The sequence below is a fragment of the Bufo gargarizans genome, chromosome 2 (assembly GCF_014858855.1).
Source record: "Bufo gargarizans isolate SCDJY-AF-19 chromosome 2, ASM1485885v1, whole genome shotgun sequence".
Classification (NCBI taxonomy): domain Eukaryota; kingdom Metazoa; phylum Chordata; class Amphibia; order Anura; family Bufonidae; genus Bufo; species Bufo gargarizans.
Genome location: NC_058081.1, coordinates 560,019,364 through 560,032,467, shown reverse-complemented (window position 1 = coordinate 560,032,467; position 13,104 = coordinate 560,019,364). Strand labels below are relative to the sequence as shown.

General features: G+C 44.0%; 1 protein-coding gene across 1 annotated transcript in view; it reads right to left on the bottom strand.

Annotated features, from left to right (window-relative positions):
* Positions 1 to 12,102, bottom strand: part of LOC122928623 (sodium-dependent neutral amino acid transporter B(0)AT2-like) — a 123,768-nt gene extending 111,666 nt beyond the window's left edge. The window contains exon 1 of the mRNA XM_044281638.1: positions 12,020 to 12,102. The gene's annotated coding sequence lies outside the window, so the exon portion shown is untranslated. The remainder of the gene's footprint in view (positions 1 to 12,019) is intronic.
* Between the last annotated feature and the right edge of the window lie 1,002 nt (positions 12,103 to 13,104).

Genomic DNA, 13,104 nt, shown 5'->3' with positions numbered 1-13,104 from the left:
TACAGAGGAATACAGTAGTAAAACATAAGATTTTAGTGACACATGCCACTGAATATATGTATACATATCTCTTCTTCTTTTTATATATATATATATATATATATACACACACACACACACACACACACACACACACAACCCAGTCACATTATTATGACCAGCAGCTAATATCCAGAGTAACTGGCATGTGCAGCACGGACAGCCTCTAGATGGGATGTGAGTGACTCCGTAAGGTCCTGGTAGGTTGTCACACATGCACAGTTGGGTTCAAGTCTGGGAAATCAGGGAGCCAGGGTAGTACTTGGAAGTCTAGTTGGAAGAGCATGACCAAATGTCAGAGATTTGTAGCCATGTAACATGTCGTGTTGTCTTGTGCCATCCACCCCAGGGAGGACAATGACCATGTTTGAGTGTACGTGATCAGCAAGGATGGATTCATACCTAAATCGGTTGAGATTGCCTTCCACATGGATGAGTGGACCCAGAGAGTGCCATGAAAATATTACCTAGACCAGTGATGGGCAAACTACAGCCTGGCAGACCTTTTTATCTAGCCCGCAGAGCTGCTCATGCGACTGTGATGGGAAGTGACAGAGCTGGGGTGGAGTACAGGCAGCGATTGAGGATTGCGGCTTCCGGATTCCATATATCCTCCCAGGGCTGTTTCTACAGCCGGGCGAGGAAGACAGAAGAAAGGGGTGCCGTCAGCAGGGCCCATCGCCGGAGGGGGGCCCTTTCTGTCCAGAGGCAGCAGGAGTGGAGATGAGCGCTTCCATTGTGAAAGCGCTCATCTCCATATGCATCTGTATCGCCTTCCTCAGGACAGCAATCCAGGTGAATGGTGCGGAGGAGCAGGGGAGAGGCGTCTCCCTTGCCCGTTCCTCTGATAGGCTACTGGCACTAGGCCTGTAGCCTATCAGAGGCCAGTGCAGGCGGCGCGATTACATCATCGTGCCGCCTGAGCCATACAGAGCGGGACATGATGCAACTTCGTCAGCAGAGGTGCAGTGGCCACCCATCTGCTTCAGAGCACCATACGCAGTAGGATTCACTGAACTGTTGTTTTAAACACACGTCTGGTGGCTGCCTAGTTCATTTTAGCGGTGAGCTGCTCCACTGTGGCATGTTGTTCGCCCTGGTGCACCTTTGTAGCCGATGTTTTCCTGTCCCATCAATCCTCAATTTCCATGTCGCTTATTCACAATGTTGCCATTGGTCCATTCATAATACACTTTCACCAATGCAGCACAAGAACAGTTCACAAACTGCGCAGTTTCAGAAATACTGCCACTCTTGGCCCGAAAGCCAATAATCATCCCTTTGTGCAACTCTGATAAATCGTCTCTTTTACCCATGACAGCAACAAGGGATATTTATTTATATTTATTTTATGCACTTATAGAGCGCTGCTATATTCCGCTGCGCTTTACAGACATTAGCATTACACTAGGCTCACAATCTAAGTTCCCTAATAGTATGTCTTTGGATAGGTTAGTGTCACGGAAGGTGTGCAGGAAACTAGAAAACACAAAATGAATATACGACTGACTGGATCCAAAACTAAGGAACAAAAAGGGAGAGCCCTGCATCAGACCTGGCTCTCTCCCTGACTGCTCAGCCTATGCGAAAATCCCAATGGTAGATGATCGCATATCCTCGTACCTCGACTGTATAACACCTGAACACCCTATAATAGTGAGGGGACACGACCACCGGCTCCCTACTCTAGATACGGAGGGAGTCAGGGTCAACTGGGTTCCAGCAACACAGAAAAACACAAATAAATGAACAAAACTTATCTTGTAGAAGACTCAGAAGTAGGAACAGCATGCACACACTCCAGGAAGTTGTATAAACCGCAAAGTGATGCACTATGGGAAAAGGATTTAAAGGGATGCAATCAGTGCAACTACATGACAGCTGAGAGAGGCTAACGAGATGAGAAAATGAAAGCAAAACAAAGGAGGAGGTTCTAGACGTCTGTCAGAGCTTCTCAGATGTCTGGTGGTGACAGTTAGTGGACAGCCTATCATACACCTTATATATTATATGCCTACCAAGCCAGCTCATGACTTCCTTCACGAGCTACACACTGATGACATCAAAAGCAGGAAATGGTCATAATAATCAGACTCAACTATAAATATAGATATATCCTGATGAACCTAAAATGCACTCTAACCTTTACAGGTGAACTTAATGTGACCTTCTCTAAACTTTTGAATATACATGTCCAGCTATTCAATGTTTAAGTACTTTTTGCACAACTTGCTGTTCTCTAACAAGGAGCTTAACAGCAAAATGTTCAACTCTTTGTCTTTGATCCATGAATCGCCCTATACATTTCCTGGTTCAATAATTTGAATTGGTATTTAAACAGTCCTCCTCATCATGCTGTTCACATTTTGACATCATGAGACCAAGACTTTGTGAATAATGCAGTGAGAAGCCCATACTACTTGAATAACATCATTAATCCTGTCATTGTCCCTCTGCATGAACAACACAGGCCTAATTTCATCTTTATGGACGACAATGCGCCAGCTCATCGAGGGAATGGCTGCTGGAGACTGGGATAACTCATATGGAGTGTCTTGAACTTTCTCCATATCCCTAACTTTTTGTGAGTAGTGTATAAAGGGTCAGACTGGGAACTTAAAGTGGCCCTGGAAAAAATGCTAAACGTGGCCCCGTTTTGTAGTTGGGTCCAAATTCATGGAAGGCATGGCCAGCCATACCATATTGTGGCACATTATACCACCCTAAAAGAGCCAAATACCACAGTCCATCACAAAATTCTGCAAGCAGCACAAAATACATTCCCAAAAATTTCTACTTGGCAGAGCACAGCAAGACGGCGTGATGACGTGAACACGTCGCGTCTCGTCCTCCCCCTCCACCGGCCTCCCCCTCCCAGGCTCTCGCGTCTATCCGAGTAGCCGATGCCGTGTAGCTGATGGCTGGTGCTGCGACTCGGCGATAACTTCTGTCTCCGCTGGGGGCTCTTGCTCCGTGCTCTCTGGGTCTGGCTGCCTTGTGCGCTGCTCTGGATCGCGTGCTGGCCGGTGTGCGGTGCGACGTGCAGTGGGATTCTCCGCTGCTTGCCCTGCTGCTGGCTCTGTGTTTGGGTCGGCTCTGTTCAGGAGGTGGGCTTCGGTTGATTGGTCGTCTGGACTGTGTGCTGCTGGGTCGTCTCTCTGCCTGCCGCTCGCTTGCTGCGGACTGTCTGTCGCTTCGGTCCTCACTGTGCTGCTGCCCTCTACCTTGAGTTGCTGCTGATCTCTCTGCCCTCGATATTTGGATGATAGCTGTGGAGTGCCCTACGAGCAGGACTTCCTCTCTGGATACGTGAGAAAAAAAAAAGAAATACATATATATATATTGCCTATTTTTGACTCTCCTAAGTTTTTTTTTTTTTTTCTGAACTGTTCCATTCCCGATGTGCAGGCTTTTCTTTTTCTTTTGAAAAGAAGGGGGTGAAAGGCCACAAAGAAAAGGAATAGGGAAAGAGGGAGAGAGAGGGAAAAAGGGGAAAAAAAAAAAAAAAGGAGAAATATAGAAAAGGAAAAAAAAAAAAGAAGAAAAAAAAAAAAAAAAAGAAAGGAAAAGAGAAGAGAGGAAGGGAAAAGAAGGGGGGAAAGGAGGGGAAAAAAAAAAGAAAAGAAAAGGGAAAATAATAAAAAAAGGGGTAGATTTTCTTCTTATCAGAGAATGGCTCCAAAGCGACGTTCAGTCGATGCCTCTGTAATCAAGGTGGGCTCTAAAACTCCAGAAAATAGAATTGACAAATTCCTGAAATCTCCTCTCCCACTTGAAAAGAATTCAGTGAAAACGAATCCCTCTGCTAATTTGAGAAAATTTGCTAAAATTCCCCAAAAAGTTGATCAGTTTGAGGACGGATTAGAGGATGCAGATCAGGAGACGGGGGAGGAAGGCCTCCATTTACAAAGTAAAACTGAATACGATCCATCTCTCTTGGACAAAATCCTTGGCGCTGTGGAAAACAACGGCAGCTTAGTACAAGGGATGTCTGTTCAATTGGGGTCAATGCAGACCGATATATCCCTAATAAGAGATGACCTAGCAAAGATCCGCGATCGAGTCCTGCATATGGAAAAAACAGTTGCCTCTCTGCAAACTGACATGGACATGCTAAAATCTAAAACTACGCTCCTCGCCTCAGAAAATCAAGCACTCCAAAATAAGTTAGAGGACCTTGAAAATAGGTCAAGGCGAAACAACGTCCGAATAATTGGCTTCCCAGAAGGAGTGGAGGGTCGACTCTTAGAGGAACAACTTAAAGACGTGGTTCTGCAGAGCCTAGGCACTGATAATTTCTCATCGGGATTTCAAATCGAAAGAGCTCATCGAATCCCAGGAGGGAAACCCATTCCAGGGAGGCCCCCGCGTGCAATCATAATGAAACTATTATTGTCCTCAGATAGAGATATTATACTGAGAAGAGCAAGAGAGCTGACACCCATTGAATATCAGGGCACAAGGCTGCTCTTCTTCCCTGATTTTGCTCGGCTAACTCAGGAAAAAAGAAGAAACTTTACAGAGATAAAGAAACGCCTAGCATCCAAGGAGATTAAATATTCTCTACAGTATCCAGCGAAACTGAGAGTGATTCACAATGGGACTCCCCTTTTTTTTGAGACACCGCAACAAGTGTTAGAGTGGATGGATCAAAGGGGCATCTGACACTGTGTACTTGTATTACTGGAGGGTTGGGAGGAGGGTGGGCTAGAATGGGGGAGAACGGCCGGAGGTTAGAGGTTCGCTGATAAAAAATACAAAAATTTCTACTTGGAAGCTGTGAGGAGGCATCGGGCCACCGGAAAATTTACCTGTAAGGTCTATGGCCAATCCAACCCTGAGTGTGTGTGTGTATATATATATATATATATACAGACGTGGACAAAATTGTTGGTACCCTTTGGTCAATGAAAGAAAAAGTCACAATGGTCACAGAAATAACTTTAATCTGACAAAAGTAATAATAAATTAAAATTCTATAAATGTTAACCAATGAAAGTCAGACATTGTTTTTCAACCATGCTTCAACAGAATTATGTAAAAAAATAAACTCATGAAACAGGCATGGACAAAAATGATGGTACCCCTAACTTAATATTTTGTTGCGCAACCTTTTGAGGCAATCACTGCAATCAAACGCTTCCTGTAACTGTCAATGAGACATCTGCACCTCTCAGCAGGTATTTTGGCCCACTCCTCATGAGCAAACTGCTCCAGTTGTGTCCGGTTTGAAGGGTGCCTTTTCCAGACTGCATGTTTCAGCTCCTTCCAAAGATGCTCAATAGGATTGAGGTCAGGGCTCATAGAAGGCCACTTTAGAATAGTCCAATTTTTTCCTCTTAGCCATTCTTGGGTGTTTTTAGCGGTGTGTTTTGGGTCATTGTCCTGTTGCAAGACCCATGACCTGCGACTGAGACCAAGCTTTCTGACACTGGCTAGTACATTTCTCTCTAGAATTCCTTGATAGTCTTGAGATTTCATTGTACCCTGCACAGATTCAAGACACCCTGTGCCAGACGCAGCAAAGCAGCCCCAGAACATAACAGAGCCTCCTCCATGTTTCACAGTAGGGACAGTGTTCTTTTCTTGATATGCTTCATTTTTTCGTCTGTGAACATACAGCTGATGTGCCTTGGCAAAAACTTCGATTTTTGTCTCATCTGTCCACAGGACATTCTCCCAGAAGCTTTGTGGCTTGTCAACATGTAGTTTGGCATATTCCAGTCTTGCTTTTTTATGATTCGTTTTCAACAATGGTGTCCTCCTTGGTCGTCTCCCATGTAGTCCACTTTGGCTCAAACAACGACGGATGGTGCGATCTGACACTGATGTTCCTTGAGCATGAAGTTCACCTTGAATCTCTTTAGAAGTCTTTCTAGGCTCTTTTGTTACCATTCGGATTATCCGTCTCTTAGATTTGTCATCAATTTTCCTCCTGCGGCCACGTCCAGGGAGGTTGGCTACAGTCCCATGGATCTTAAACTTATGAATAATATGTGCAACTGTACTCACAGGAACATCTAGTTGCTTGGAGATGGTCTTATAGCCTTTACCTTTAACATGCTTGTCTATAATTTTCTTTCTGATCTCTTGAGACAGCTCTTTCCTTTGCTTCCTCTGGTCCATGTCGAGTGTGGTACACACCATATCACCAAACAACACAGTGATTACCTGGAGCCATATATATAGGCCCAATGGCTGATTACAAGGTTGTAGACACCTGTGATGCTAATTAGTGGACACACCTTGAATTAACATGTCCCTTTGGTCACATTATGTTCTGTGTTTTCTAGGGGTACCATCATTTTTGTCCATGCCTGTTTCATGAGTTTATTTTTTTACATAATTCTGTTGAAGCATGGTTGAAAAACAATGTCTGACTTTCATTGGTTAACATTTATAGAATTTTAATTTATTATTACTTTTGTCAGATTAAAGTTATTTCTGTGACCATTGTGACTTTTTCTTTCATTGACCAAAGGGTACCAACAATTTTGTCCACGTCTGTATATATACATACATTGTAGTAAGGTGCAAGGGTCCGTCATTGACGGAAGGTACTTTTCACTGAATTATTTTAGGTGTCATCCGCAGCTAGTGCTCACTTACACTGGTTTTGATCTTAGTGTGGCTGAAAAGTCGATCTGGGCCGGTTCTTATTGTGGGAGCAGCCAAAGAGCAGGGTGGGTGGCTGTTCCCCATGTCCAGGCCAGGTTTTGGGCTGGGGTTTAAAAACCCAGCCAGTAGCTCATCTGGGTTTGGTATGTTCCTCCAAGTGAAAGTGGAGCTGTGAAGGCTGTGTTTCTGAGAGCCGCACGAGAGCTGCCAGCTGGAAGCCAGGCATCCTAAAGCCTGCTGTGGACTGCCAGGTGACATGTTTTTTGAGTTCTGTGGACATTTGCTGTGTGAAATAACACAAGGAATTCATGCAGTGTGAATTAACACCAGGACTCTGCAAAGTGTTTGTGTTATTTTTTTCCCTTTTGTGTGAATAAACACAGAAATTTTTGCTTTACTACCGTGTTCTCTGTACTGCGACCACTTACCCTGCCTACCAGAGCAAATCCCTACAATATATATACTAGCAGAAGGACCCGGCTTTGCACGGGTATATTTAATCTATTTCATTTTATGTTTCCGTCTGTCGTAAAAAGATATCGACAGTTTCCCCCATAACAGTGACCTCTACAGTACCTGCCCCTTTAACAACGACCTCCACAGTGCCCGCCCCTTTAACACTGACCTCCACAGTGCCCGCCCATTTAAAAATGACCTTCAGTGCCCACCCTTTAACAGTGCCTGCCCCTTTAACAGTGACCTCCACAGTGCCTGTCCCTTTAACAGTAACCGACTCTTCAGCATTGACCACCCCTTTAACAGTGACCTTTATAGTCTCCGCTCCTTTAACAGTGACCTCCACAGTGCCCACCCCTTTAACAGTGACTTCCACAGTGCCTGCCTCTTTAAAAGTGACTTTCACAGTGACCGCCCCTTTAACAGTGACTTTTACAGTGACTGCCCCTTTAACAGTGACTTTCTGTCATGACCGGCGTGCCGATCACATATGTGACACAAAGGAAGGGAAAAGGGAAGGCCCTGTCCAAGGGAGAGGGAAAGGTGGTGACCCCTAACTCACCTTGAGGCTGGCACCTAACTGCCCTGACGTCCCTAGACGGGTTCCTCACCCGTACGCCGATCACGTGCCTAAAACCCTGGTTTTCCCTAAGATGAGCCCTAGGTAGTGAATAGGGCGGTAGGAGCACTAGTCCGCACCACTAACACTAAAGGAAAACACCAAGGAGAGGACAGACAATACAGACAAAACATATAATCCCAGGTGGGCGACCACAGTGGACAACAAAAGCCCATCAGGGATCCGGAGGGTAACACTCTGGAACAACAACCAGGGATCACAGCTCCAGTGGGTCAGTATAGAAGTCCAGGCAGGAAGCTCTATATCTGGCAACCAGAGAAGTGGGAGAGGAGAAAATAAGGAGGTTGGGAGTGACAGACAAGAAACAGCTGAGGAGAAGAAGCTACGGATCCCTGAGTGAGACAAAAAGGATTGCAAGGCAAACACAGAAAACTATCATTAAGAAACAGCGTGATCTTTAGACATAGAGCGCGCAGCCACCCGCTGCGACTTCCTGACCCTGGGTATAAGGAAGTCAGACGTGGCTCTTGACACCCTCGTGACAGTACCCCCCTTTCCACGAGGGGCCTCCGGACACTCAGGACCAGGTCTCTCAGGATGAGAGGCATGGAAAGCCTGAACTAACCTGTTGGCGTTTACCTCTGACGCTGGAACCCACATTCTTTCCTCGGGGCCGTAACCCCTTCAATGCACCAGATATTGAAGAGAGCGGCGGACCAGACGAGAATCAACAATTTTGGATATTTGAAACTCCAGATTACCATCAACAATAGCAGGGGGAGTTGGCAGCGGTGATGGTTCTAGAGGTGGAACATATTTTTTGAGTAACGACTTATGGAAGACGTTATGGATTTTAAAAGTCTGAGGTAGCTCCAGGCGAAAAGCCACGGTGTTAATGATGGCTACTATTTTGTAAGGACCAATGAACCTAGGACCCAGTTTCCAAGAGGGAACCTTAACTTAATATTCCTAGTAGATAACCACACATAGTCATTCACTCCTAGGTCCGGACCTGGCGACCGTCTCTTATCAGCCATGCATTTGTATTTACCTCCCATATTTCTCAAGTTAGCTTGCACCTTCTGCCATACAGATGAAAGAGATGCCGAAAACCGCTCCTCTTCGGGAACCCCTGATGACCCCCCTTCTTTAAAAGTACAAAATTGGGGATGAAAACCATATGCACCGAGAAATAGTGACTTGCCAGTGGATTCCTGACAGCGATTATTTATAGCAAATTCAGCTAACGGTAAATATGATGACCACACCTCTTGGTTTTCAGACACAAAACACCTTAGATATGTCTCAAGGTTTTGGTTGGTACGCTCAGTCTGTCCATTTGACTGAGGATGGAAAGCCGAGGAAAAGGACAAGTGTACCCCCAAACGGGAACAAAAAGCTTTCCAAAACTTTGAAATAAACTGGGTTCCCCGATCCAAAACCACATCGGAAGGGACCCCGTGAAGCTTCACGATTTCACTGATAAACACTTGAGCAAGAGTCTTAGCATTAGGTAGTGCGGGTAATGCAATAAAGTGTACCATTTTGCTAAACCTGTCTACTACTACCAAGATATCTGTTTTACCAGCAGACAAAGGTAAGTCAGTGATGAAATCCATTGATAGATGTGTCCAAGGCCTATTGGGAATGACAAGTGGCAATAAAGACCCTGCTGGACGTGTATGAGAGACTTTCGCGCGTGCACAAGTAGAACAGGTAGACACAAAATCTATTACATCCTGACGCAACCTTGGCCTCCAAAAACGACGAGACAATAGCTCCAAGGTTGCTTTACTACCCGGGTGCCCAGCAAGTGCCGAATTATGATGTTCCTTTAATAATTTGAGACGCAGGTTTAACGGTACAAACAATTTCTCTGAGGGGCAAGAGGCCGGGGCGTCCCCCTGGGCCTCTAATACCTTCCCCTCCAGAACACAGTGTACAGCAAAGACAGCTGAGGAGAAGAAGCTACGGATCCCTGAGTGAGACAAAGAGGATTGCAAGGCAAACACAGAAAACTATCATTAAGAAACAGTGTGATCTTTAGACATAGAGTGCGCAGCCACCTGACCCCGGGTATAACGGAGTCAGACGTGGCTCTTGACACCCTCGTGACACTTTCACAGTGACCGCCCCTTTAACAGTGACTTTCACAGTGACCACCCCTTTAACAGTGACTTTTACAATGACTGGCCCTTTAACAGTGACTTTCACAGTGACCGCCTCTTTAACAGTGACTCTTACAGTGACCGCCCCTTTAACAGTGACTTTCACAGTGACCGCCCCTTTAACAGTGACTTTCACAGTGACTGCCCTTTTAACAGTGTCTTTCACAGTGACCGCCCCTTTAACACGGACCTTCATAGTGCCCGCCCCTTTAATAACAGTGACCTCCACACTGCCCGCCCATTTAATAACAGTGCCCGCCCATTTAATAACAATGACCTCCACAGTGCCCGCCCCTTTAAGCAGTAAAGAAAAATGGCTGGGTTCTTATGGAAAACTGGAGTAAAACTGTGTTTATGGCAGTTGGGATTTGAAGAGAAAGACTTGCAGGCTTGTATTGGCTAATGTGGGTAATTTTTGGGGAATATCTCAGGAACGGTACTTCCTAGAGAGTTGAGACCCAATCTAAAACCTTCCCGGACACCTGATGTAAATGTGTGGCAAGTTTGGTGAAGATTGGTCCAGTCGTTTGGTCGCTCATAAAGACAGACGTCTAGACAGACAGAAACTCATTTATATATATATATATACACACAGGGCTTTATGTTTCAACCTTTCTTCAGAGGCATACAAGATCCTCACCACATTTACCTCCAGCAGAAGGCTGAATCACAGTGTGAGCAGAGCCTTACTCCTTTTTAGCAGTGTTCTATTCTGAGGTGCTACTTTTTTATGCCACTTCAGAGTAGACAGTGCACAAAGGATTAAAGGGGGTTTAATGAGTTTAGGATATTGATGGCCTATCTTTAGGATAAAATATCACAAAAATGACAAATAAGAATATAAATGTTATATGTGTGCAAGTACAGATCAGTAAGGCTGCATTCAAACATAGGTTTTTAGTGGGATATTTCTGCACTTTAGCGCTTTTTGTGAATTTTTTGGGTCCTATGTTTTTTGCTGCTTTATTTGCAGTAAAAACAATAACCTATATCCCCTTTGTGGGGTTGATATGGGTTCAATCTCGCCTGGACACATATGTCTGTAACTTGTATGTTCAAGCCTGTTTCTATGACTTTTTTCTCATGGATATCTGTGATCGTCTAGTAAAAACAATAAAAATTGTTAATTAAAAAAAAACAAAAAAACACCAGCTCCTGATGTTCACTGAAGGTCTATGGAAAATATGAATGAAATCCAGGATGCACAAGCATTTTTTTTTTACTACTGCCATGTTCGTTCATTAGGCGGCATATTTTTTTTATTTGCTTGCTTCTTTTAAAAAAAACTGCAGTAAGCTCTTGACATGTTTTCAGGCCTTTGCCAATACCTTCATTATAGGGGAAAGCACTATGAAGAAGACACTTAAGGTAAGCCTCACAGTGTGCAAAAATCTGCCACAAAAAACACTGAAATAAAAATGCAGGTGCTCTTAAAAATATGTGCAGTTATTCTGGCTTTTTTTACAGTGCAAATTTGTGTATTTAGGGACCCTAAAGGGAACACTAAAAGCCAAGAACGCTTCAGTACCCCGTAGAGCTGGTAGAAAATAGATTTTTATTACCTAAAGAAAATACAGTAGAAGCTTTATTAAGTTTATTTTGTACTGTCCAGAGCTGCAATTTTTACTCTCGTATGATGTGTGGGTAAAGAGTAGTACAATACAGCAGGGGTATTGAATATATTAGCACATAGACACAGGCAAGGATCAGATCTATTTCTGCCCATAAACATAAGACAGCTGTTCTTCCGCTTCCACATTAACATGCAAATTTAGCATACTATACTATCCCAATATGGCTGCCTGACACCTCTCGTGTCGCTTATCTCCAGTGTGAGTAGTTAAATCTCCGTGAAGTTTGTTTTCCCAGAAGGAGTTGTACGTACATACATACATACATACATGAGCAGCAATTACTGGAGAACCGCCTGAAGAACATCATCTAGTTAAACACTGCTAAATCTACATTTTTTATTGACACTAGAAAAATGATGTAGGGATTTATGAACGGTAACCCTGGTTGGGGTTCAGTTGTGTAATAGATAATATTGCTGTTGCAGTCAGTGGGATCTGCCAAGAAATGAGTAGTGTCCATGGTCTGCGTATTTCAGCATTGTATATATATTTAGTACTCACAATAATCAAGATATTGCACTTACTTGTATGATGCGTGCGTCCAGCCTCTCTTCTCCCAGGGAGCTGCCTTTCCTCAGGGTTCCTCTTACCTGCAGTCTTCAGCCAGCTGTGCAGCGCGCCACGTGGAGATGTGTTGGCATTTCTCTCGCCACGCCTTCTCTCCTCCTCCTCAATACACACTCTTGCAAAATAAACAGTTGTTAACCCATTTAGCCATCACAGTTTTATAGGCAGAAAATGTTTCCACTACATTAGTATTTAAAAAAAACTTTATAATGTTGCAAGATTCGTTTAATGTTCCATACGTAACATTCTTATGTACAGAAATATAGTTTTTTAGTTTATTTTTATAATGTTATTAGATCAAGAAAAGCAGTGGGTGTTGGAAAGCTGAATTTGTCATGTAACAATTGGGGTTATGAAATAGTGATTCTAGATCAATTAAAATGAAAAAAAAAAAAAAGGTTTTGTTAGGGCTCTTTCACACGGGCGTCGGATGTGAGGGCCGGATAGGATGCGGGTGCGTCGCGAGAAAATCGTGGGATTTTGCCTACGAGTGGGGTGAGTTTTGATTGCGTTGCGTTCTTCAGTTTTTTCTGCGCGAGTGCAATGCATTTTGCACATGCGTGAGAAAAAACTGAATGTGGTACCCAGACCCAAACCCGGACTTCTTCACTGAAGTTCGAGTTTGGGTTAGGTATTCTGTAGATTTAAATTTTTTCCCTTATAACATGGTTAATACAGAATGCTAAGTAAATTAGGGATGGAGGGGTTAAAAAAATAAATAAATGAATTTAACTCACCTCAGCCACTTGTTTGCGCAACCCGGCTTGTCCTCTTTCTTCTTCTTTGAGGACCTGGGAGAAAAGGACCTTTGGTGACGTCACTGCGCTCATTACATGGTCCATCACCATAGTGATGGACCATGTGACAGACCAATTGATGAGCGCAGTGACATCACCAAAGGTCCTTTTCCTCCCAAGTCATCAAAGAAGAAGAAAGACGACGAGCCGGGCAGCGTGAACAAGTGGATGAGGTGAGTTTAACTATTTATTTATTTTTTTTAACCCCTCCATCCCTAATTTACTTAGCATTCTATTAACCATGT